At 41.3% G+C, this 27,179-nt stretch overlaps 1 pseudogene across 1 annotated transcript in view; it reads right to left on the reverse strand.

The window, feature by feature from the left end:
* Positions 1-27,179, reverse strand: part of LOC308633193 (mitochondrial 10-formyltetrahydrofolate dehydrogenase-like) — a 49,665-nt pseudogene that overhangs the window by 16,905 nt on the left and 5,581 nt on the right. The window contains exons 2-15 of the transcript in view: positions 24,112-24,257; positions 20,397-20,631; positions 18,457-18,626; positions 16,045-16,142; positions 15,774-15,863; positions 14,377-14,511; positions 12,989-13,114; positions 12,236-12,327; positions 9,651-9,798; positions 7,107-7,219; positions 6,305-6,432; positions 4,190-4,340; positions 1,410-1,480; positions 1,224-1,329 (exon numbers count right to left, since the gene is read on the reverse strand). The product of the transcript in view is annotated as a mitochondrial 10-formyltetrahydrofolate dehydrogenase-like (transcript). The remainder of the gene's footprint in view (positions 1-1,223; positions 1,330-1,409; positions 1,481-4,189; positions 4,341-6,304; positions 6,433-7,106; positions 7,220-9,650; positions 9,799-12,235; positions 12,328-12,988; positions 13,115-14,376; positions 14,512-15,773; positions 15,864-16,044; positions 16,143-18,456; positions 18,627-20,396; positions 20,632-24,111; positions 24,258-27,179) is intronic.

The raw sequence follows: 27,179 nt of genomic DNA on the forward strand, positions 1-27,179 counted from the left end.
TAAACCAATGTGTAAAATATACAAATATATAAACAAACATATACACACACACATACACAAACACACAATATGTGTATTTTTGTGTATTTTACAAATACATACATATATACACATACATATATACATATGCACATATATGTATTTTGTTTAAAAAAATCTGTGTTTTTATGTACAGGTATCTATCTCTGGAATGCCTAAGAAACAAATAAATAGCCATTGATAACATTTGATTGCCACTAAGGAGGGAAACTGGTTCACTGGGGAAGAGTGATAGGAGGGAGAATTCATTATTTACTTCTATAACTTAGGAATTTTGAAAAGGTGGCTGTGTTTGAATTACCATGTAGCTATGCCAAATGAGATTTGGCATAGCTACATGTTAAAAGAAGAAATTAGTTGATAAGTAACTAATTGTAAACTCTTCCAGAACAGACTCCAAGTTTTCTCCCTGACTTATGCACCTTGGAACTGTAGCACTGTCTGTAAGAACTGTACTTAGTACATGCTCTCTGTTAAATTGGCTACTACATTTTTCTTGAAGAGCTACTGTATGGGGCAGTAATGGATGTATTTGAGAATTACCTAATTTTGTTTGGTTTTGTTTGTTTTTGTATGAAGGATTGAACTCTGTGGTACTCTATCACTGAACCACATCCCCAGCTCCTTTATTTTTAATTTTAAGAAAGGGTCTTGCAAAGTTGCCCAAGCTGGTCTCAAATTTGTGATCCTCCTGCCTCAGCCTCCTGCGCTCCTGGGATTACGATAATGTGCCTGGTTTACCTGATCTATTTTAAAAGTATTTCCTTGCTATCCACACATAAATATTCTTATGAAATTGCCACGATTATAGGGTTTTTTTACATGTTCTTCCTTCATTTTCCACATCTTTACAACATTTAGTATGATCATGTTTGCATGCCTGCATATTTTTATTTTGATGTCTCATAGTTACTTGACATAATTCTCCACTATTTGGGCACTTGGCATTTTGCAAGTTTTGAACTGGTTTGTAACAGGGCAATGGGTTTCATTGAGCTACACCACCTTGGAAGTTCTAAATTATAGAATCTCCATAGGATGATTAGGTGGCTGTTAAAAATGAACATTTTAAATGAAGGCACCCATGACACAGGAAAAGGCATCGTGGTATTGGATCGCGAGGCACCGTGCACAGACGTGTGTGGCTGAGCACACAGAGGGCGACTGTCCGCTGGCCTGCTCACCTGCGCGGGCTTGAGCACTAAGGTGTTGCCGGCGGCCAGGCAGGCGGCGCTCTTCCAGGCCAGCATCATGAGCGGGTAATTCCAGGGGATGATGATGACACAGACCCTGCAGCGGGGAGATGCGACATCCTCAGCTGCCTCAGACTCACTCGCGGGAGAGTCACTCAGAGGCGCTCTGAGTCTTACCCCAGCGGCTCCTTCTTGGTGAAGGACAGGTTGCGACTTGGACGGGCCTGCTTGATGGGGATCGTGGAGCCCTGAAGAACAGAACAAGTGGACGCTTCCTTTACCAAGGTAAAGTAGTGAATTTCATCTCAAAGAATCCATCTTCTGCCCTCCTCTCTCATTTTTCTGAGGTGATGTGAAAAGGCATTGTCAAACACATAAGAAATACATCCCCACCCACCCAAGAGGGACGGCTGTTCATTTCTCAAAGAACTAGGAGACAAGAGAATAAAGGATTCTGATTAAGTCTCCTCCATTTCCAACCTCAAAGCATGGTAGAGAATGTTAACTGCCCACCCAATATCCACTCTCCTCTCTCTCCTTCCTAGTAGGACCCCCAGTTAACAATGGCGACAGCACTGTGCCCAGAAAAAAATAGTGTCTCCTGGTCAGTGGAAAATATAAGCCCAAAGCTTTAACGTAGACTGACTCAGTTACAACAAATACTCTTTCACCCTACCCTTTACTCCCACTTCCTCCTCCTTCCTACTTTAGAATGTTGCTGAAATGGCTGGCACTGCAGTGGTTATCCTGAGTGCCTTGAGACAGCCTTGAGGGTAGAGGGCACATGGCAGTAAGGATGGCCTGGCAGAGATGGAAGGAGCCTGCATCTCACGTACTAGTTCTGCCTGCCTGCCTGCCTGCCTTTGGACTTCTCAAAATGAGAGAAAAAGAAGCTTCTTATTTGGGATTTCTGTTATACACAGCCAAACTTAATCCGAAGGAGTTCACAATCTTAGTCTTTAACTGGAGCTATTCACTTGCTTTGTCAGGTAAGATCATTGCTCTCATGGATGCCAGGGAACCATCTCTTACCTGAGCCCCTTGCAGCCAGGTCTACTTCGGAATTCAGAATTTTTTGGCCTCTAGAAACAACATAGTGCACATATCCTATCTACTACCCATCATAAGATCTACAAAACCCTCCATAATCAAACATGTTCATATTCCTCAGTGAAGCATAGGAATCTTGACTCGAAGTGATACAAATAAAGATTATAAATAGACTGATCCTCACTCAGGTCAGTGTCTGGCAGCCCTGGGGTCTGAACCAATCCAATCAATTTTCAGGTTCCAGAGCTATTTGGATTTCACATTTGAGGAGAAGAGGTGGCCCTGAAGCACTGAATGTCTGCAGGTGCACGACCCTGTGGCTGAACCACCATCAACACTTCCTTTAGGTGTAACTTCCTATGCTTCAGGCTTATCTTGTCCTGTAGAAGCACTTATTTCCTATCCTTTTAACTTTCAATGGATGTATCAACTGCAGCCATTTTACAGACGAGGAAAGTAAGGTGCTGAGAGGTAAAATAACTTTTTAAAATTATTATTAAAGAACTGGGATTGAACCCAGGGATGCTCTACCACTGAGCCACATCCCCAGCTCCTTTTATTTTTTATTTTGAGACAGGGTCTCGCTGAGTTGTCTAAGCTGGCCTTGACCTTGGGGTCCTCCTGCCTCAGCCTCCAGAGTAGCTGGGATACAGGTGTGCACACTGTACTGGTGCTAAAATAGCTTTTACACTTGGTAAATGGCAGAGTTGAGACTGGACCCGGGCCTCTCTGACTCTATGCTAATGTTGGTGGCAGCGATGCTCACAGATAAGGTGTTTCTCAGTCTCCTTAGAGACAGAGATGGCCCATGGGTGACATAAGCACAAGGCATGGGGGTGGGGTAGGGGGGCATGCTTTCTAAAGCCCCTTTCCCTTCCCCCTCCCCCTTCCTCCCTGCTGGGATGCGGCTGCAGGAGAAGCTCCTGCGGGAGGTTCTGTGCATCCCTGCCAAGGGTGGTCGCATGCTGCTCTTGGTGGTGGCCTCCCTTTTTCCTTTGTATCTGTCCCCAGTGCTGAGGCCAAGTGTAGTTGACATTCACCACCAAGCATGCCCTGTTTCTTACCATAGAATAAAAGGAAAATTAAATATTTATTATACCCTTGTTTTTACCAAAATGTTCTTGCGCTCAGTCGACCTCCACCACCTACGTTTGCAACTTTGGCCTCTGTAGACGTCTGCGTTGGCAACCCCCGCCTGACCCTAGGGTTCTCTCTAGACATCTAGATGACGACTCGATGCGTTATGGCAAAGCCCAAGGAAGACTGTGGTGGCTGCAGATTCGGAAAAGCCTGCGGTGGAACCTGGCCCTGCAGTTGACTTGCTGTGGGTCACAGGAAGGCACTCATCCCTCCAGCCCGTTTCCTTGTCCACAGTAAGGGACAACAGCTGTCCACTGACCTCACAGCTATTATAACCACTGCTATGGTCTGACTGTGCCCCCCATAATTCCTGTATTAGCAACTTAATCCAAAAACCAAGTGTTGTGAGGTGGGGTCTCATGTGAGGTGCTTATATCACGGGGGCTCGGTCCTCATTCGAGGATTAATGCTGCTGTAAAAAGGGCTGATGGGAGGGGAGTCTCTCTCTCCTGCTCTTCTGCCATGTGAAGACACTGTTCCACCTCTCCATAGGATGCAGCTACCAGGTGCCATCTTGGAACCAGAGACCAGACCTGCTGGCAACCTGAACTCATTTCCCAGTTCCTAGAACTATGACAGAATAAATCTTTGTGCTTTATAAATGGCCCAGTCCCAGGTAAGCTGGTATAGTAGCACAAAACTGACTAAGACAGCCATGCCACATAGGTGAGAAAACCTATGGAAAAAACAGGTCTGACCCAGTACCTGGTGACAACTCATGGATGTTAGTCTCTCTTCCTTTGAGAACAAAGACCATTCATGTTTACCTGAATTTTGTCACACCAGCCGGCAAAGTATCTGAATGTTTGCACAGACATTCCAATGTGAGTCTTCAGAGCCAAGGTGTAGACAGCCCCGGAGTCAAGGGCTTCAATGGTTATTAGCTCTTCTTGGTTTTCTTCCAGTAGGTCTGCAAGTCTGCATGGCCAGTGAAAACAGTCAATCAGTGATTATTGATTGCATCCTTATTATAAATATGATATCCTAAGACTGAGATTTCTTTTTCCTCCCATAGCTTTATTGAGGTAAAACTGAAGTACAATAAAATGTACCTATTTGAAGTATGCGATTTGATCAGCTTTGACTTGTATGTAACCAATACAATCAATATAAAAACCATTTCTATTATTTTTTTAAATTTGAAATCATGCAGACTGTGTTTCCTGCACTTTTTATTACATTAGAAATCAATCGCCTTAAGATATATAGAACCCCACCCCACATGTCAACTACTTCAAAATTAAATGGCACACTTACAAATATCTCAGAGGTCAAGGAAGAGAGCACAAGAAAAGTAAATAAAAATGCTTTGACTTAATAGATAATAAAAGCTTAAAATATCAGAATATCTGGGATGAAATAGTACTCAGATGAACATTTATAACTTAAGGTACTTGTATCAGAAAGAAGCTAAAATAGCCAACAAGTTATTTTCAAATTACAAAGTAGGAAGGAAGAAATAAGAGGAGGAGCAGAAATTCATGAAATAGAGAAGAAATAATACAGCTAAAAGTTGATAAAAACCAAACAAGTGTATTCAAGAAAAAAGCAAAAATCACAAAAATTAATATTGATGGAAAGGGAGCTATCAAAATACCCGAGAAGGTAATATTACAATTCTAGGACTGAGATTTCTGAGGTGAACACAAATGGACCAGGTCTCTGCCCTTAGGAGATCAGGGTCCAGTAGGGAAGGCAGATCTTAGATGATCTCATATGTGATTTGTGCAAGAGTGACAAAGGAGATACAGAGGCTAGTGCACACAACTGGCCTGAGTGACCAAGCACCGCAGCCACGGAAGAGCTCAAGGACAGGAGACAGAGGGGATGAGGGGGCAGACCTCAGAGCGCAGCCCACGCGCTCGAGAACCCCACACCTGCCCAGCGCCCGCCGCTACAGAGATGTTTTCTAAACTAACTGGAGAGACATGGAGGGACTACAATCACCAACACAGAGTCCAAGGCCATCTTCTGTGTCCACCTCCGCTGCGTGTTTCCCCTCCTTCCTGGAGTGGTTCTCCGAGCTGCTCCTTTGGGGCCACCCTAGGGTCAGGCCTGAGGTGTTCCCTCCCTAACGTTTCTCCCATGACTGGCTCCTAAGAGATCACTTAATTAAGATCAAATATTTAGCTTTAGGTGAGCAGAAAACAGAGTTGATGATAGCCTGATTCCTGCTGGCCTGCTCAGTTACTCATCTGTAATGTTCTCTCCCGGCCCTGGTACTCCTCGGTGCTCCTAATCCCTACATAGCAAAGAGAATGAAATTGCATCCTTGAAGACAACGGGGTGCTGGGTATCTCCATCTGCTGCTCTCTGTCCATTCTCCACCCTGTTCCATGACCTTGGAGGATGACCTTTATCGACTCTATCACCTGGCTCCTGGAGACACCTGCGGAGGCTGGCACGCTGGAGGAGAATGTGGTTGGGGATTACATTTTCAGCTCCCTCTCTTGACTGGCTGTGGTTCAGCAGTTGCTCTGTCTCCCCACCTAAGATCTCTGCAGTGTGGCTTCCCAAAGACAAAGATCTTGCCAGAGTCTAGAAACAGCTCCTTCCTCTGTCCCTTCTGACCTTGGAGGAGTAGCAGCTTCCCCTGCTTCCACCTCTGCCTGGGTGCGCCATTATCCTCTGTGGGAGTCCCTTGACCTTGCCCACATCTTTGTAAAAAGTCCTTCATTCAACTTCTTTTCCTACCAGGACTCAGGCTGACGCAAGCAATGACTCAAACATCAGGAACTTCCAGATTCAGGACTGATAGGATTTGAGTAACAGAAGACAGTGTATAGCAGGTGCCTACCAGAATGTTTTGCAGGAATTTACAAATTTTTGGCAATGCTAACCAATATCCAAAGGTGACAGACTCACTTTTCTAAAAAACACACCTGTACATCAACCTTCCTCTTTCTCTGGCGTTCATTCTTCCCCATTCGCCGTTTTCAAAGGCATCTTTTGCCGCGGCCACTGCTTTGTCAACATCCACCAAAGAGGCATAGGCTACTTTGCATATTGTCTGTTTCAAGGAAAGCAAAAAAAAAAGGTATATGTGTGTGTGTGTGTGTGTGTGTGTATATATATATATATATATATATATATATATATATATATAGATAGAGAGAGATAGATAGATAGAGATAGATATTTGTATATATGGATTCTTGGAATTGACATTCTGTTACTAGGAAAAAGCAAAGTATCACTTATAAAATTCAAATTGATGGAAAATGAATACCTCTACAAATATGGTAAAAAAAAAAAAAAAGGATCATTTGGACGTGAGAACTGTGAGCCTGAAACTCGGCGCTTCTCCTGTCGCACCTCATTATGGAAGAACACATTTAGAAATACTATATATTTATCCTCCTGCCTTAGGGAAGCTGGATTTCTTACCACAAGTTTTCAAAGTCTGAAAAAAAATTTCCCATATATAGCTTTATGCAGAGAGGTGCCTTTGACATGCCCTTTGTCTAAATTCATAACAAACATCCACCCTATTAAAAAGGTTACTCTGGTTAACAGCAGCCGCTATCAGAGTTGACTCATTGAAAGAAACGCAGAAGTGTATTGCGTGAGGTGCCTGGAGGCAGCGTGGCAGATGAAGGGATGTCTCGAGACTGCCTTTCTGCAGCTCTGCGGGAGCCAAATCCATGGCTGCCTGTCCCTGCACACACCACAGTGATTACTCACCGACCCATCTGTTGGGTTGATGGTGTCGTAAGTCTTTCCATCATCTGCATCGGCGAACTGTCCAAACACTGATATGACATTTTTACTGTCATTTCATTGACCTCCTTTGCAACCTAAGAGAGAGTATCATATTAATAGATCTGATGGGTTTTTGTGCTTACCATTTGATATTGAATGTCAGTAAAGAAGATAATTCACTAATGCTGCGGGAGAAGTGATCAGTGGGATTCTAGTTTCTATTGCCAACTGTCTAGAAGAGACAAGAATAGGTAAGATTTGGGCCTCAAGATGCTCGGCGTGGCCTCTGAGTCAGGAAGAGCTTCACCGGTCTCCTAAGGAAGGAAGAACTCGGGAGTGGTCCCGCCTGCAGCAACACCGCCATCTAGTGGAACATCCGTGACGCGCAGTCGCTGCTTTCCCAGGTCGTTGCTCGCGCCTTTGTGTTAAGGTTTCCCCTCTGCGTGGTGTCACTATAAGTTCCGTTTTCTAAATTCCTCCCTGTACTCCCTAAACTCTACTCCCTGCCCCTGGCTGACAAGTGAATTGGGGTTACTCAGTTAACTTGTATGAAGCTCGGTTTTTTCAAAATAAAATGGGGATAATGATAGCCGAGTCACCTGGCTAAACTGTCTTTCAAAAATGAAAAAGAATTACAATGTTTCCAAATGAAGAAAAACAGAACATTCATTGCTGTCCCAAGGTGTCCTCCAGGTGGAAATGAAAAAACTCTGGGCAGTAACTGGGATCCACATGAAGAAACAAAGATCATCAGTAAATGTAGCTACATGAGTAAATACAGAAGTCGGCTTACATATATTTTTGTTTTTACTCTTCTTGTTGATTTAAAAAAGACTACTGTAGGAAGCGATAATTATAAAACTGTGTTGGTGATCTTACAACGCCTGAAGATGGAATTTGTATGCAAATGTCACTACAGATTAGGCACGGGGACTAGCCATACTGTGGCTGAGTTTTCCTGCACTATTGGTATTACATTGGTGTGAATCTGAATGGGATTGCTTTTAGCAAAAACTCTAATTGTAATCCTCAGGACAACCACTAAGGAAATACCTAAAAGACACAGTGAAAGAGACAACAGGGATTAAAATGGCATGGAAGGCAAAATCTGCTTAACACAAAAGGCCAAAGTAAAGGAAGAATAAAGGAATAAAAGACGGTACCAGAAGTAGCAACAAACAAACAGATAAATCAGACTTTATCAAAATGGAAACCTGCTGTGTGTGCTGTCAAGAAAGTAAAAAAAGAAAATCCATAGAGCAAGAAAAAAATATTTGCAAATCCATATCTGATGAAGATCTAGGATCAAAAATACACAGAGCACTCTCACAACTTAACAACAAGAAGATAATCCAATCTAAAAATTCACAAAGGATTCAAATAAACATTTATCCAAGAAAATACACAAATGCCCAGTAAGTACACAAAAAGATGCTCAAGATCATTAGTCACAGGGAAGGCAAATCCAAATTGCAATGAGATCCTCACCACTCTGCCCCCCACTAGGACAGCTACAAGAGAAGACAGTAACAGCAAATGTGAAGATATGGAGAATTGGAATTCTTGTCCTTTGCTAGAGAAATCACGAAGTGGTGTAGTTGCTTAGGAAGACAATTGAGCAGTTTCTCAAATAGTTAAACGTAGGACAACCATATGACTCATTGATTCTACTCTTAGGTATATAACCAGAAGATTTGAAAACATGGACACAACAACTTATACATGAATTTTTTTATAGCATATTCATCATAGCAAAAAAGGGAAGGGACCCAAATGTACTTCAATTGGTGAATGGATAAACAAATTGTAGTCTATTCATGCAGTGGAATATTATTTGGTCAGAAAGAGGATAGAAGTAATGATGCTTGCTACAATGTGGATGGACTCTGAATACATTATGCTCAGTGACAGAAGCCAGACACAAAGGCCACAAATGGCCTGATTCTATTTATATGAAATGCTTTAAACAGGCAAATCCAGAGACAGTAAATTAGTGGTTTCCTGGGCTGGAGGAAGGAGGTGAGGGGAAGGGAGTAGACTACTGCTAATGGGTATGTTCTTTCTTTTGGGGGTGATGAAAATACTCTGAAATTAGATGGTGGTTGAGGATTGAACAAGTCTGATGAGAATGTTCTAGAGAACACTGAAATGTATATTTCAAAGTGATGAAATGTTATGGTATCTGCATATCTCAATAAAGCCATTTTTAAAGGTTATATATATAAAGCAAATGGATGAAAAGCCCAGCAGTCTTTTTTTTTTTTTTGTACCAGGGATTGAACTCAGGGGCACTCAACCACAGAATCACATCTCCAGCCCTATTTTGTATTTTATTTAGAGACAGCGTCTCACTGAGTTGCTTAGTGCCTTGCTGTTGCTGAGGCTGGCTTTGAACTCATGATCCTCCTGCTTCAGCCTCCCAAGCCTTTGAAATTACAGGCGTGGGCCACTGCACCTGGCTCCTGCATTCTTTTATAGCATACGCATCTTAATGAGGTAGAATGGAATCATGGAGGGAAAGCTTACATAATCCACCACAAGCTCCTCCTCTTGGTCTTCTCCTCGTAACTTCCTCACAACCTTCTGGATGAAGTCTTCAAACCTGGTGGCCATGTAGACATCTTCGTTCTGTAACTGAAGGCCACGGCATTTCTGTCTGATTTCTTCAACCAGCCTGAAGGTTAAGAAGCAGCTCATGTTACTCACATTTTCAAAAGAGTTTTGGGGAAATGTATTCCTCACATCTGTCAAGTTGATTTTTTTCTTTATTTTTTATTTTATGATTATTATTTTGGGTACTGGAGATTGAACCCAGGGGTGATTAACCACTGAGCTACATTCCCAGCCCTTTTCATATTTTATTTTTTGAGACAGGGTCCTGCTAAGTTGCTTAGGGCCTCACTAAGTTGCTGAGCTGGCCTTGAACTTGCACTCCTCCTGCCTCAGCCTCCTGAGCTGCTGGGATAACAGGCATTCTTTACCACACCTGGCCTTGTTTTGAAGTGACACTTCTGTCACATGTCTACTCCTGTCCTAGGAGATCTTTTGTGATAATAATCACAGAGGTTGCTAAGACTAGGGGCAAGAAAATTAAAAATTTGTCTTAAAGGACAGTGACATTTTTTTTAACTTTACCCATGATTGAAAATAAATGAAGGCAAAAATATTTTACTCCCTTAAAGTCCGTTAACTTTCCTTTCAAATGAATTCAAAGAATAAGTAAGAAAAAAAGGCAATTCTCCAACTATAAAGATCATGAGAAATGAAAATCAATATTATAGAATATTTTATCTAGACTATGTACAAGAGCAAAACAGTCATTTATTCGTATTACATGTTTAACATAGGGACTAGCTTAGAACCACATGGTAGGTCAATATATTTTTGTTGAAGCCCCTCTTCGATGCTTTGATTTCTGGCTAATTTGTTGAATCACAGCTGTTCCCTAACAGCTCTTGGATGGTAACGGTGTACTGGGTTAAGTGTAGAAAGCCAGCAGAGTTCTTGTTCAATTATTGATTCTCTAAGAAATGAGGTGCCTTGGCTTTCAATGTAATGATATCAGATGGTGTTATCAAGATGTTAATATCAGATCATTATGGTAAGTCAGGCACTCAAACAGGAAATGAATAATTCCTGCAGGCATCTAGATAGTAAAAACAAATTAGTATTAAGAATACACTATTGAAATCTTTATTAAGCTAGTTAGAAGTTTCTAGAAATTTATAAATCATTGCTGAGAAATCTATAATTTGAGGAACCAAAACTCTTGACTTTTGATAATGCTTTATGCTCTTGAAATGATTATTTTTGGTTTCAGGAATCAACGCTCCATGAATGAAGGGACTTGGTCTAGTTTGCACCTTTATCCCCAACTGTCCTGATATGTAGTAAGTATTCAATCAGTTTTGTTAAATTAATAAGGGAATAAATTAATAAGGGAATACATTAATAAATAGAATATTCAAGAATAAATGCTGGGCACAGAGGTGCATACCTATAATCCCCGCACCTGGGAGGCTGAGGCAGGAGGATCACAAGTTCAAAGCCAGCCTCAGCAATTTAGGGAAACCCTGTCATACACACACACACACACACACACACACACACACACACACACACAAAGGTGGGGATGCTGGGGATATGGCTCAGCAGTTAAGCCTCCTGGGTTCTGCTCCGGTACCAGAGCTGGGGGATGGGACGGTAGAATAACGCTTTGTGGATACAAAGGACCACATCATGAGGAGGACAGTTCTTTACCTGTTTAGTTAGTGAATGACCACAGTGTGCCTGGGATCAAAACACCCTTAGCTTCTGTTCTCTGCTCCCACCATCAAAGGACTGCCCGGCCCCTGGTCAGTTAGCAGCTTCTCATTATCCCAGTTACTCAGGGAAGAAAAGCCTCTGCTAAGACCACGAGGATCCTGGCACTTGCATTACCACAGCGAGGCTGTGACTCCAGCCCTTTAGCTCACTGTAAACCTGTGTAGAGACACTCTGACTAATGGCAGCCCGATAACCCTCATTCTAGATCTTTCTACTTGGGTAATTTGGGGGATGTGAGAAAATGATTTGGGGGCAAGTGTAATCAATGTCGGGTGTCCTTCTGGGTCAGGCTGCATAGAAAAACCCCCGCTTAGCATTCTCACCCAGAGCTCAACTGCAATGTCATGCTGGAGGAAAATCAGCTGAGGAGTGCAGAGACGACTTAGAAGTAGCAAACAATTAGAAGGATTGGTTGTCTAGGTACAAAGGAGGGATGAAAACAACTCTGGGGGCTGGGGCTGGGGCTCAGTGGTAGGGCGCTCGCCTAGCATGCATGAGGCACTGGGTTCGATCCTCAGCACCACATAAAAATAAAGATATGGTGTCCACCTAAAACTAAAAAATAAATATTAAAAAAAAAAGAAAACAACTCTGGTTAGCCACAAAGAGAAGTAGATATAGATATATGTGTCTGTCCTGGAAACCACGACAAGAAAATGAAGAGATATGCAATTGACAGATCTGAAAAGGGTGATGACATCCAGAACTAAGGACTGGGACTCGATTTTCAAAGACAAAGTCAGAATCCCTCATGGAGGCCTGTGTGTTAGCAGGGGTGGTTCTACCTCACAACGTCCATTGATCTTGCTCCAGATTTAAAGAAGTCCGTGGAGTTTTCAATAACAGGGATGTTGCTTAAAATTCCAGCCCAGATGACCTGCACAGAAAGGGAAACCTTTGCCAGTGGGACACATGTAGAACCACGTAGCAAAGACAGGCCAGCTCTTATAGCCTGTCTCCTCTTCATCTTGCATTACAGCTCGATGACATTTCCCAGCATCCCTTCAGTGAGATGCAGCCATGGAATGTGAGTGCAAGTGACCCACACACCCTGGTCTTGGCCATGGAAAACCTGCTCCATGCAGGACTGTGCTTTATCACCCTTCTGGCTGCAGGGAATAGAAATGACCTTGAAAAATCTCTGGGGGCTGGGGCTCCACTCCCCGCCTTTGCCCCAGCTTCACCCCTGCCCTCCAAGCCAACCTAAAACTGCCTTGAAAATTTGCATACACTACATTCAAGCATATTAATTTTGGAGTCAATTTCCTATTGCAACTTATATAAAAATAGGAAATAAACGTTCAACCCCACAACTTGGAGGACAATGATACCAGTTATGAATATGCTGCATCTTTCCAAGGTAAGAGTAATCAGGGGCTGGGGTTGTGGCTCAGTGGCAGAGCAGTTGCCTCGCATGTGTGAGGCACTGGGTTCGATTCTCAGCACCACATACAAATAAATGAATAAAATAAAAGGTCTGTCAACAATTTAAAAATATTTTAAAAAAAAGAGTAATCAGAAGGACATCACATGCTCACCTTGATGGTCTCTGCCACCTTCATCTCTTCAGCCGTAAGTTCTACCACTGATGTCTCACCCATTGAAAAGTACGGGGAGGCAGGAATCATTTTTCCATCTTCAAACTGCAAGCTTTTCACCATCAGCTAAAATAGCAGCAAAGCAAGCATAAAAATTGAGGATTGAGATGGTCCAAAAGTGAGTGTGGTGGAATCTAATTTATTATATGGTAATAAAGACCAGTCTGTTTGGAAAAAACAAAAATGTAGATAAAAACAATACTCTCCACATGTGCAAAAGAATTGATAAGGCACTTTAATGGTTGCATCAGGAAGGATAAACTCAAGTCTAGAGCAGATACATCTCAAAATGGATAGGAAGACCAGGAAAAATGGACATTTAGCTGTAGGTATTGGACTGAATCTACTATAGCAACAAGGGACACTGCCAGTAACTACAAGTCTGCTGCTATCCTCGTGTGAACCCTCGCTCTGTTTTCTTGCACAGTGTATATGAGCTGAAATATCTTATTTAATCTCAGAAATCCTAATGGAGGCAGATGCTATTATTATGATGCAGAAATGGAGGCTCAATATGGTTGATTCATTTGCCCAGTGCCACTCAGATAGTAAGTAACAGAGCTGACATTAAGACCTGGAACTAGCTAGATGCTAAAGTCTACCGTCTTTATAAAAAAATTTTTTTAGTCGTAGTTGGACACAATATCTTTATTTTATTTTTATGTGTGCTGAGGATCGAACCCAGGGCCTCGCTTGTGCTATGCAAGCACTCTACCACTGAGCCACAATCCCAGCCCTAAAGTCTATCATCTTAACAAGTGATTTGTCCCCAGTAACTGGGAAACGTCTTTACACTACAAATTCGCTTTCACACTGTTCATTGGGAAGCTGCCCAAGAGCACACTGAGGCCCAGAGCCACACTTCTGAGCACGGCAAGGTGGGTGGTGCCTGGCTAGTGAGCAATGGCAGTGCACATCAGAAGAGGGCCACATGCATCTTGATGGATCTTCCCGGATGTGGGTAGTGGGAGGCAAACAGGTGGATTCCCCTCTGCTTTCTAGAAAAAGAACATGAGTTGTGGAGGGGTGACCCATCTCGCCCAAGACCAGAGAGTGGTAGAACAGGAGTTCAAACCCCTGACTCTTAGGGTCCAAGGTCTTCTCCTGTATCACAAAACAGACTGCAGGTTCTGGGGCAGGTTCATCCTGAAGATCCTGTCTTCATGGGGGCACAGAGAGGCAGCTCCTCACCAGAGGAGAATGGTTCAGATATCCTGAGCTTCCCACACCCAGTGCAAAGCCAGACGACCCTATAAAAGCTATTCCCTTTACAGCTAGGGTTAGAGAAGGAAACTGATATTTCACAGGTGACCATGCTGAACACTCACAGCTTTTCCATCATTACCAAAAAGAACAAGTCCATTTTTGGTAACAAGGCCAGGCTTCTTGGCACCTTTAATTTCCAGCGGTTCTCCGGGAGGCACAGAGCTACTCAGTAATGATGAGCCATAGAAAGTGACCATCTAAGAAAGAGATCAAAAGCAGACTGTAAAATCAGGAAGTAAAAGGCATTCATAGGGGTGTGTGCAAGCATTGCTCTTTGCAGAAATGCTGGAGTTTGAATTATCATCTATAATAAAAGTGAGACATAATTACATTATATATTTTGTATCTGTAATAATATGTGAGAGATTGTATCAAGCATCAGTATAAATTGGCACCAAGCAAGAAAACATTCTGCATAAACTAGGTGTGGGGGCACAGGCCTGTAATTCCAGAGACATGGGAGGCTGAGGCAGGAAGATTGCAAGTTCGAGGCCAGGGCCTGTCTCAAAATAAAATAAAAAGGGCTGGGGATGTAGCCCAGTGGTAGAACACCTCTGGGTTCTATCCCAGGGTAACTAACACACACACACACATACACACACACACACACACACACACACACACACACACACACCACAGTTGAACAGTTTAAAACTTGCCCCACATCCAGGTGACACAAGTAAGCATTCACCATGTATTGAAATTGATACAAAGATGAGCCTCTGTAGCCTGAAGGTAGGGATTGCAGATGGAAGTGCTGGGGGAGGGTATCAGGGAGGGGACTGACAGACTCCCACAATGCAGGGCAGGAAGTGATGGGAAGTACCTGGTGCTTTGGGGTCAGTTCATGGAAATAAGGCTAGATCCAGACTGCAGCCAAGAGCAACTGACACTAACTGATTGGTTATTTGAGTCTGTGACTATTGGCTGGCATTTCCTGAGCTAAAATAACATTGACTGACTACTCTGTACCAGGGACTGAGTGCTTACAGGAACTAACATGTATTGACTCGTGTAATCTTCACAAAACCTCATAACCTACAGGGAGGCAGTTTTATTCACCCCATTGTACAGATCTTCCTGTTAAAGGAGGTGGACTCCTCGGCCTCTGGGACCTCACCTCTTTGTCTTGCTCTCTCCCTGGTTAACTCATCTCCAAGTTCTAGCAAAGCAACCAGCTTTTCAAGGAAGCGCTTCCCAACATACTGGAGTTTGAGTCTTAGCTACAGCATTTATCTGACAGCAGCATCAGTGTTTATTCACTTCTCTGCTTTCTCCACAAAGCTGCAGACTCCCGAGGAGCAGGGGCTCTGCCTACAATAAATGCCAACTACACACTGAATAAAGAGAAGAGAAATCACGGATGGGCTCATGCCCAAGGGAAGAACCAGAGGAAGCCTGGACTTCTTCGTAGTACCTCTGATGAAGGTTATGAGGGACAATAGAGTCCAGAACATACCTGTCCATTTATCTCTGACCAGGCTCCAGGGACTTTATCATGACCTCGAATCCAGTTATGTAAAACTTCAGCAGACTGATCCCAAGAAATCTGAGGAAGCACAAACACAGCCTGAGTCTCACAGGCAACAGAAACATTTCTCCCCATCATTGGTAAGATTGGGATGGGCTGGCTCCAAGGTCTACCTTTTTGCCAGGAAATAGTACCCTGGGAACTTCCAAAGGGAGAGGGCCAGGAACTTTGAGATGGATTCTCAAGCTGATCTAAATACCTCAGCATTTTCCTTTTTTTGGATGCCTTCATATGTTGCTCCCTCCTTTGGCTGAGGAACTCGAGGCGCTTTTCCATCTGCTATGAGTTGGACAGCTTCTACCTAAAGCCAGAAACATCAGCTGTGTTACAGTCCAGTGATCCACAACAGCGTGGTCTGTTTAACTGAAGTCTGTGCAGAACAGAACACTACATATGTATCTGTTCAGAGAGAGTCAGGCTGTGATGATAACTGCTATTTCTTCAGATTCATCTATTGTGCCAAGCACATCAAATGGGCATGACTGCATGTAAAATATCCCTTGCAAACATCACAAAAATTCCACAAAATGGATATTGTTATTCCTGTTTTATGGGTGAGGAAATTGTGGTTCAAGGCAGAGCTGAATAACTAGCTAAACAGCACAGAGATGGCTTCTAGGTGTCAGAAATGGGATTTGCATTCAGGTGTGTCCATTGCCAGTTACCAAGCCTGCACTCAAAAATGACTCCCGGGGCTGGGTTGTGGCTCAGTGGTAGAGAGCTTGCCTAGCATGTGTGAGGCAGTGGTTTTGATTCTCAGCACCACATTTCAATAAATAAAAATAAAGGTCCATTGACAACTAAAAATAATTAATAAAAAAATTACTCCTGTCTGGAGCTGAAGGTATAGCCATGGAAAGTCCTGGGTTCAAGTCCCAACTCTCTCTCTCTCTCTCTCTCTCTCTCTCTCTCTCTCTCTCTCTCTCACACACACACACACACACACACACACACACACACACACAAAGACTCCTTGTTTAAACAAGCTTCAGTTCCCTCCTTGGTGATTCAATGTATTTCAGGAATATAATTATGGAGTAAGTCATTGTGGGTTATTGTACTCATCAGGATGATTCTAGAAAATGTAATAAATGAATTCATGTAATCCATGAATTCAACTTGCTTTCTAGCTTACTATACCTGGAATTTAAAAAGTTAAATCTGTCCATGAGTTTGATTGCCTTTGGAATGTGTCTTGCATTCTCCCTTTGGCATTTTTATATTTGCCTTGAGTTGAGAGCGCGCCCCTTCACTCGAGACCTATATATGCCCATGTTCTCAGATCTCTCTCTCTCTAAGAATTCACAGCTGCTGAACAACCTGCCCAAGAATACATGGAGGAAGCCATCTGGGAACAGAGCCAAGTTTATGGCACCTCAGATATAGTATCTGGGCTTGTGCAAATGTCACCTGAACACACATAATATTATTTGATCGTAATTATCACCTCTGAACACCTGCTATGTGCCAGGTACTTTACACAGATAATGTTATTTAATTTTCACATCAATCCTATGAGTCAGGCAGTGTTATCCACATTTCATAAATGAGGGGATCAAGACTAAAGAGGTTATAGTGACTTGCTTATTGTCACACAACAGTGGTAGAATGTGAATTTGAAAACAGGTCTTTCTGATGACAAAGACCTACTCTAAATCATTAGGTGATACAAATGAAGCATTGCTCCCCTTCCTCCTAAATCAGTGGCTACTACTTTATATAATCTTGCTACTTCTACTACGAAACTCTGGAAAAATTAAATGAAATGAAAATTATTTGCTCATTCTCTCAATGGTTTTGCCAGCTCATATTTTTATTTCATGATATACAGGTATTGGGTTTTTACCCAGAGAACATCTGAATAAATAAAGTAACCCTAAATTCCCCCTTTTATACAGACTAACTCAAAATACATTTAAAGGAGGTTGTTATGCCTTGGATCTTAAATATCCCCCAAAGGCTCCTGTGTTGAAGGCTCAGTCCCCTGCTGATGGCACTGTTGGGAGGTGATGGACATTTTAGGAGGCATGGTTTAGTGGGAGGAAATGGACAATTGGGGATGTGTCCTTGTAGGATATATTGGGACACTGCTTCCTTCCTCTTTCTGCTTCCTGGCTACCCGAAGCAGCTGCTTTGTTCCACCAAGCTCCCCACCATGATGTTCTGCCAAACCACCATGAATTGAAACCTCCAAAACTGTGATTGAAAATAAATATTTTCTTCTCATAAGTTGTTTATCTCAGATATTTTGTCACAGAAATGGAAAACTGACTAACACTGAAATCCAAATTATACAGCAAAACTTTTAAGATTCTATATGCTTCTTTACAATTAGTCGTTATAATCAGGATTGGAAATTCAAGTATTATTTGTCAAAAAATAGTGGAGCAGTTTAATTGCTGTTTCATTCATGTAATCACTGCTTTCAGGAACAAGTCAGCATCATAGACAAAAAAAATTAAATTCAAATTTCCACTATAAATATGAAATATAATTTTGTTTTTAGGTTTCATATTTTTAGTGAAAATCACATGGCAAATTCTTAATACAAGAAAAAAAGTTCTCCAAAACTTAAAGGTTTCCTAAATTCTTCTTGATGGCACAGACATACTGACCATGGCCTTGATGCCTTCAGGAAAGAGGAATCGATTGTAAAGTGCATCCACTGTGTCATTGGGTTCAACGTAACATGATCTCTGAAGGAGGATGGGTCCTGTATCTAAACCATCATCAGCCCAGAAAACAGAAAACCCAGCTTTTTTATCTCCCATAATTAGAGTCCTGTGAAAAGAAGAGTTTCAACTTAAAATGTTGCTTGACTATAACATTAAAGATTTAGTGATATTAAAGGACAAGGTAGTTACAATGGAAAAGCAGACAGTGAATGAAGTGACCTTAAGAAATTAACAGTAGAGATGGGAGATGTCAGAGCTTATAAAAAGTGACACTGATGGTACTGCCATTTTATGCATCTTCTTGTCGATATATGGTAATGACTTGTAATAAATTCAAAAGGCTTCCAAGTCCACCATTACTACCACTCATTGACTCCCAAGTGTCAGTTTTCTACTTTAGGACTAAGTCACTTGTACACTGAGGTCCAATTACTACATTGCACTTGACCTTGTCCTAGAAAAGAAATGGAAGGGGGAAAAAATACTCCGTGCAATGTGGACAGGAGAGCTATTAATTTGGGTTCTATAATTGAGGTATAAATGTCACTTAGGATTAGAATTAGCTCTTGATTGTCTACATAAATTGTAGTAAAGGTCAGTTGATTAATACAACTCTTGGTATTTTGTGCTCTGTAAAATTTACCCTAAGAGAAAAGCTTTGCTTGGTCTTAGAGGAGCTTAAAACATAAACAATAGGCTGGATATGTGGACAAATACCTATAATTACACATCAGAGAATAGATTAACACAGAGAGAGAATGAAGTAGTAAGTAAGCAAAGCCTACAGTCTAAATTGTTTTTACTTCCCTGATCTACTGTTCAAGACTTTCACCAATAAATCATTCTTTTCAGAATTATTGAGGAATTAATTGGTATTATGTTATTAAGAGTTTTGAAAATACTTATATGCTTTGACTCAATGATTCTGCATGTGGAAACAATGTGAAATTTAAAAAGTGCAAACTTAAATGCAATGACAGGATTATTTATAAAAGCAAAAAATAAATCAATTCACATAATTAAACTTTAAATACAATGAAATTTTTTTCATCACAGTTAAACCAAGTGTAGATTTTCTACCTATTCAATAATTTTGACACTGAGAGATATCAAGAAGATGTGCAGGCAAAGGAAAGAAGGCCAAAAAAATGTGGGAAAAGCCCATCAACCCACAGCTCCATGGAACTGTGGTATTGAGTACTTATAGTGCATCAGGCACTGTTCTTAAAATAGCCATAAAAACATTACACAAAGTCCTTCCCTCAAGAAGCTTAGAGTCAAATGGGTGAAGATGGACAATGAAGAAGATAATTTTAGGTAATACAGCATTTTCTGGAATGTGTTTAGCATTCTATGCAAAAAAAATTGTGGTCAAGTTTTTTTGGTGGAACATTATACTCAGATTCCCTCTCAGAGAGTATAATGCTCAATTAAAGTTCACAGTGAAAACTCAAGGAAGCCCTTTGATAAAGAATTCTAGCATACGGTCCAGGAATGTAGCTCAGTGGGAAAGCACTTGCCTAACATATGTGAGGCCCTGGGTTCAATTCCCAGTATGACAAAAAAACAAAAACAAAAACAAAACAAAACAAAACAGTCCAGCATAAACCAACCTGATCTGACCACAGAACTTCTGTTTGCCTAGTTACAGTCATTGGAATAGTTCCCACTGACTATTCTTGTAGGATATGCTGTCCTGGTTCGTGCAGTATGTCAAGATCTCAGAGGGAGTTCATGTACTAGAAGCAACTGCTCAGGACCTCACAATTGTTCAAGCATACCTGGTTTATTGATCACCTAGGTTAAAAAAAAAAACAAAAAACAGACCGTAGGCAGTGGAAATAGGCCCAGCGTCTGTTATTTTTAAAAACCTCACCAGTTGATGGCAGAAGCTCCTCTGTGCCTTGGCAGGATGGACGGGTGGTAAATGATGGAACTGTGCTTGGGGTGATCAATGACATCCATGGGGATGAACTGCGTGCAAAAGGGAAGCACGTTCAGCTCGGCACCCACAGATCTGTAGGCCTCTGCCACCTCCTTGATGGTCTTGCCCTTGACCCTCCATCTAGGAAACTTGAACACAGGGGTCCCATCTTTCTCTGCAGCCAAAGCTGAGCATAAAAAAGAAAATATTTTCATTTTTTAAAAGTTAGCCAAGTTTTATATTGCTCTCAATACATACATTGCAATTTTACATTTCATGAAACATGTACAAATAAACCATAGTGAACAACCATTTAAACAGTGATCAGAATTTGACATACTATCATAGCATCATTTATTTTTCTAGAGTGACATTTATCTATTGAAGGCATAATATGTTTGAACCCAAAAGCTTGAGCCTGGGGGTTGTGGCTCAGTGGTAGAGCATTTGCCTAGAACTTGTGAGGCAGTGGGTTCAATCCTCAGCATCACATAATAAATAAAATAATATAATAATATAATACAAACATAGTTCAAAAAAAGAGCTTGTGATTAGATAATATTTTGAAATTTTAAAGGAAGTTTTTTTTCTTTTTAGAAAAGTCATACACAGTAAGTAGAAGAGTCTGCGTTAATCCCCTGACTCCAGAACAAATGCAATAGTGTTAGATTTGGAGCCACATGCCAGTATGTCACTCCCAAATTAAACATGCTCGAATTTTGGAACATTGGAAAAACCTGGGTCTCCCCCTCCCCATACAGGACAAACTGTAGAGCCCAACATATTCTCCCTGCTGAACAGGTAGACACCAATAGATGAAGGGTTACAGCTGGTGAGCTGCACTAGTCTAGTTCCTTCTCCCGGGTTCACCAAATGGATAAGAGAGTGGAGGAGTGTAGGGATGGCCTTAGGCCTTAGCCTAAGCAACTCCATTTTAAAAACCTGCATCCTCCCCAGGCACAAGCCTATAGAGCCCTCCAATACATCATCAGGCATAGCCTGGTAAACACATCATAAACAAACCTCTTAGTATAAACAAGTCACTTTCCACAACCCTGACATGAGTCATAGTGAGTGAAGTCACTTAATATAAACACATCACTTGCTTTAACCCTGAAAAGGATCAGAGTGTAAAATCAGGGTGGAAACCACCAAACCAAATGGCTTGGCTCTGAAATGTAAAACATCTCTAAGAAACTTGGTAACAGTTGATAGGGACTCAAAGGGTGAGCAGAACCTCCAAAATTTAGTATAAATGATAGAGCAAAAGGACAGACATTCAGCCAGCTGACACTGATGCCCACTTGCTGGAGAGCCTGATGAGGACCTGGACTGACATCCCAACTCTTCTCATCACCTGTCTGATCCTCTGCATCGTCCTGACTGCTCTCAAATTCTACAGCAGCCTCTTGACTCTAGTGAGATCGGCGACATCTCCTCATGACCATCTCCTCAGCCAGCCGTCGACTCCACACCAGGAGAAGCCTCCACTGGTTGCTGATGTGATTGCTGCAGTCTGAGTGAGTGTGCATCTGCTGGACTTAAGACCTAAGCCTTAAGACTTTAGATCTGGCACTTGAGCTTAGCATGCAGAGGGGATGTCTGTAATAGGTCTGTCATGATTAATGTGTTTTCAGTGCTTAGAGTTAACTTAGAATTCTTTGCTTTAATTGATTATGTCTATTGCAGTGCCCAGCATTAAGGATTGTCAATTTCTTGATTAATAACCAATCAAGTGAAATTGTATGGAGTGATTTGAGTGAATAAGCATTGAAAAGAGCAGAAGCATGTGGACATTCTTCATTTCTCTCCTTGGCTGCATATGTTTCACCTTTGCCCATTGCAAAAAGGAGAGGGGCTAAAAATGGAGAGGACACACTCAGCACTTGGTAAGGATCTAGCCAAGACTGAACAGATCAAAGTCTCCATCCAAGCATTGTCCCTTCCCAGACAATGACTCATCCTAACTCCCTGTGAAAATGAATTTGCCCTCCAAAGGACAGACAAGGCAAGCCTGTTTTTTTTTCACAATAAAATGTCATTTTTACCAAGTATCATACCTCTTAAGTGTACATATTGATTTAAGTATGTATATTCACCTAAATATCACATATAAATATTTTATAGTAATACTATTACCTATTAATAAATACTTTGACATATTATATAATATACTATCTACTAATACATTAATGTGTTAGTATATTATGGTACATTAATATACAACTATATATTTTTATGCATCCACAGTTGATAATATATATATAAACAGATAAAATACATATTTTATATATACTATTACATATTCTATAATAGAGTATATGTAAGTGTGTATATACATATGTGTGTATATATGTTCCAAATCTTTCCAGAAACCTTAACTAAATCTTTTTGTCTGCATTTTTGTGTGCTTTTTCCCTTTTTCCCTATCCAATCATTTAAATTCATTGACTAGGATAGATTGATGGGGGAAGATGATGACTCTAGCACAAAACTCAAGTTCTAAAACCTAAGGAGGTCCTGAAGGACTCTGGCCACTACGGTGAGGCCTTCCTCAATGCATCTGGGGAGTTGAGAGATACAATAAAATATCCACAAACTGTGATGTTCATAAAATGTTCAAGAACATAATTTACATGTCAGATGACAGTAAAATGGACAGATGGTGGTTAGAAGTATGATAATGGAAGAAAAATGTGAAAGATTATATGAGAAAGAGAAATGGGGTAGAGGAGAGAGATCTTCATTGTGAATGTGCATTGTAAATAATGCACTCCAGAGACCGGATTGAGGCACCAAGGTGTCCATCTCCTATTTTGGTTTCTGGCTGTCCCAGATCTGTTTTGGGCTTCCCCAATCAACTAACCTGACAAGAATGATTAGCTACTGTCATTATTGATTGCTTATTAGGATCCTGATGTACTATTGAGCACTTGATGTACATTATCTCTTTTAACCCCCACAGCAGCCACCTGAGGTTTGTACCATTGAACTGAAAGAAGACTAAGCAACTTGCCTGAGGTCATAGAGTAAGTGGCAGAGTTTGCATTAATCCCCTGACTCTAGAACATATGCTGATAAAACACAGGCTGTACCATCTCCCAGGGTACCCTATAAAAACCAGATTGCTATTTTTCCTTCTTCTGAGTTATGTGCTGAGTTCAAATGGTCATGGCCAACAGAAAATGGGCTAGTCACCCTGGGTCCAGTCACCAAGGAGAGTTCATTTCCCAGGACCCCTTCTAAAATGAGGTCTGAAAGTCACATCTTGCTATTCTGAAACCCATGTACACGACAGAGAGTGCTAGTCCCCCATTCATCCTTTAGCAATGGATTCCCTTAGCTGACTTGAACATATATACACCCCCCAATAACATCTCTGTTTCTCTGTCTCCTCTGCAAATAAATTCAAATGCAACCTCTGAATTATGTCCATAATAAAAGTTTAACCTCAACTTCCCCTCTTGTCCTTCTTGCTTGCTGGAATGCAAACTTACTTGGGGCTGAGGCAGCTTCCTTGGCCCATGATATCAGAGCCCTGCCAAGGTCATGGCTAAATAACAAGTAGAGGGCATGCACATTGTGAGTAATGCAGAGCTGCTGTAAGAGCTCTGATCGCCAGCCCGGATTGGAGAGTTCTTGATCCATGCACCCCAAGAGCACTCACCCAGTGGATCAGCTTTGCCATCCTTGTCTGGAACTGTGAACACCCCCACTACTCGGTGGCCCTCTTTGCGGAGGTGACTGTAGACTTCCTGTCCAAAAAGGCTCTGGCCAATAAGTGCCAACTTCAGCTTGTTTTTTGAAAAAAACCTGTGAAGCAAATTCAGTGATGGCAGATGTCAATGTGGATAGGGGATATTGGATATCTGCAGTCTTGCAAGATGACCTGGGAACTGTGAAAGACTCCAAGGTCTATAAAGTAAAATTTTTATTGATGTCTAACATTGAACCCAGACTACCATACATGTATATGAGAGTAAAAATACTTCCACACCTAAATCTCGCCCATTTTCTCTTGTTCCAATTCCCATGATTATTCATTTTAATCACTGGGATTGCATGTATTCTTATAAGCAACCTCAGCTTCTTAGTGAAATGAACCAGGTGTAAACAAATAAGTTTGTCATAGTTAAAAGGAATTTAACTCTGGGAAAGGTGTCCCTAAAATGTAGGAATAAGAACTGGACTCACCTCTGACCTCTCAAAAAGGCCAATATCTAGTAGAACATAGGGTAGCAGAATACAACAGTCACTAATATGGCATTATGTAAAAATGTGAATATGTAACAGATGTGATTCTGCAATCTGTATTTGGGGTGAAAATGGGAGTTCAAAACACAATTTGAGTCAAATGTATGAAAGATGATATATCATGAGCTATGTAATGCTTTAAATAATCAATAAAAAAATTTAAAAAAAGAAGCATAGCCCTAGAGCTAGGGTTCTTGAGGTCAAAACTCAGTGCCACCCCTTGGCTGTATTCAAGTAACTACCTTTCTCCTCTCAAGTGTAATAATACCAACCTCGTACAATCTTGATTGAAGTAAAGGATGTAATATGCAATAAACCTATTGCACTGTGTGGCACAGATTTCCTAATGTTTAAGTCAAAGATTTCTAACTTTTTAAAGCTCTTGTTCTATTTCAGACTGTGTTCTATATTTTTTCAAATAGTCTAGAATTCAAAGCATTTGGGGAGTTGAGAGATACAATAAAATATCCACAAACTGTGATGTTCATAAAATGTGTTCCATATTTTTTCTTGGTAAGTGCCCCAAACCCATTTGGCCTTACAACCTGGTTTGATCTAATGCAGTTCTCTTTATAGTCCTTATAAGTTTCTTCTAAGTTTGGCACAAACTCATTTGACTTCAAATCAGACCTGAATTGACATACACCATTTATAGTCATTAATAACATTTATAAAGACTATAGAAATAGTCATATGTTTGCCACAAGAAAAAAACTGATGTTGCAGGTAACACCCCAGAGCCTGCTGGGAATTTTATGTAAGGTATGATCTATATATTATAGTAACTTTCCAAATATGAATAATCCTGAACTCTCATCACAGTTGGCCCCAAAGTTTTCAGAAAAGGGACAGAGGCCTCCATATCATTTCATTTTATTTAATCTTTACATCTATGCTATTTCATTATTCCTCATTTTGTACCATTTTATGAATGAAGAAACTGAGGCTTAGAAATGTCAAGTGCAGGCCAAGTGAGGTGGCACATGCCTGTAATCCCAGTGGTAGGGAGGCTCAGTCAGGAGGATCCTGAGTTCAAAGCCAGCCTCAGCAACTTAGCAAGACCCTAAGCAATTCAGCAAGATCATGTCTCTAATGAAATATTTAAAAAAGGGCTGGAGGTGGCTGAGGTTGTGGCTCAGTGATAGAGCACTTGCCTAGCATGTATGAAGCACTGGGTTAGATTCTCACCACCACATATCAATAAGTGAATAAGGGCTGGGGATATGGCTCAGTTGGTAGAGTGCTTGCCTCACAATCACAAGGCCCTGGGTTCAATCCCCAGCACCAAAAAAAGAAAGAAAGAGAAAAAGAAAGAAAGACAGGAAGAAAAAAAGAAAGAAAGAAAGAAAGTAAGAAAAGTCCATCCACATTTTTAAAAAATTAAAACAAAACAAAAAAAAAAAGGCTGGGGATGTGACTTAGTGGTAAAGCACCCCTAGGTTCAATTCCTGGTACCAAAAAAAAAAAAAAAGAAAGAAAGAAAGAAAGAAAGAAAGGAAGAAAAGAAAGAAAGAAAGAAATGTCAAGTGCATCCCATGGTCACACATATGCACTTAAAAATAAAACCATTAAGGGCTGGGGTTGTTGCTCAGTGGTAGAGTGCTTGCCTCGCATATGTGAGGCCCTGGGTTCGAGCCTCAGCACCACATAAAATAAATAAAATAAAAATGAGAAAAATCTCTTAAAAAATAAAATCATTACAATGAAATATTACTACCCATCTCTTCCATGCTCTTTGTGATAAAAACTGACACGCACAAATGCAGTGGTTATCAGGAAGTATGTACACCACATAGATAAGAGTGACGCTGGAGGGTGGACTTTGGAAGAATCTTTCTGAGCAATTACACCTTCTGAGACGTCTCCCAAAGTGGAGGCTTTCTGCTATGCTTAAGGCCACACATTGACATGAGGACTATGCTGTTTCATTATTCCTCATTTTATACCATTCTATGGCCCCAATGAGCACCCTCAGGTGAGGGAGGCTAGATGCAGGGTCCTGGGTGTGGAGATGGTGATCAGAGCACCATGACCTTCTGAGCGCTTCCCTTCTTGGCACAGGGCCAAGCTCCCCAGGACTACACCTTAGGAAGATTACACCAGGGATTCTAGCCAACCATTGCTAGTTCCCACCACAGTCAGTGCAGCCAGTGTCAACCAGACTCACCATCCAGTCTCAGGAGTTCACTGCACACTAATCATATAGTGTAATTTTAGCAACCAAGTGTCCTCTCTATAAATCACAAAGTACCTATACAGGAGAAAAAATCAGGTTCACTGAACATAAGTGAGGGAGCCTAGAAATGGATACCCACACTGGCAGACTTCACACCAGATGGTCAAAACATGCTTCTCTTTACTGAATATGTGTAGATTGGACAATGCTTACATAAGGGCTCCTGATTGGACCCAGCTTATGTCTTCATATACTATATCTGAGCCTAGTTAATTTTTGAATGACAGGAGACAACCTCAAATCAA

This window comes from Spermophilus citellus (genome assembly GCF_964194105.1).
Source record: "Spermophilus citellus genome assembly, chromosome: 14".
In the NCBI taxonomy this organism is placed as follows: Eukaryota; Metazoa; Chordata; class Mammalia; order Rodentia; family Sciuridae; genus Spermophilus; species Spermophilus citellus.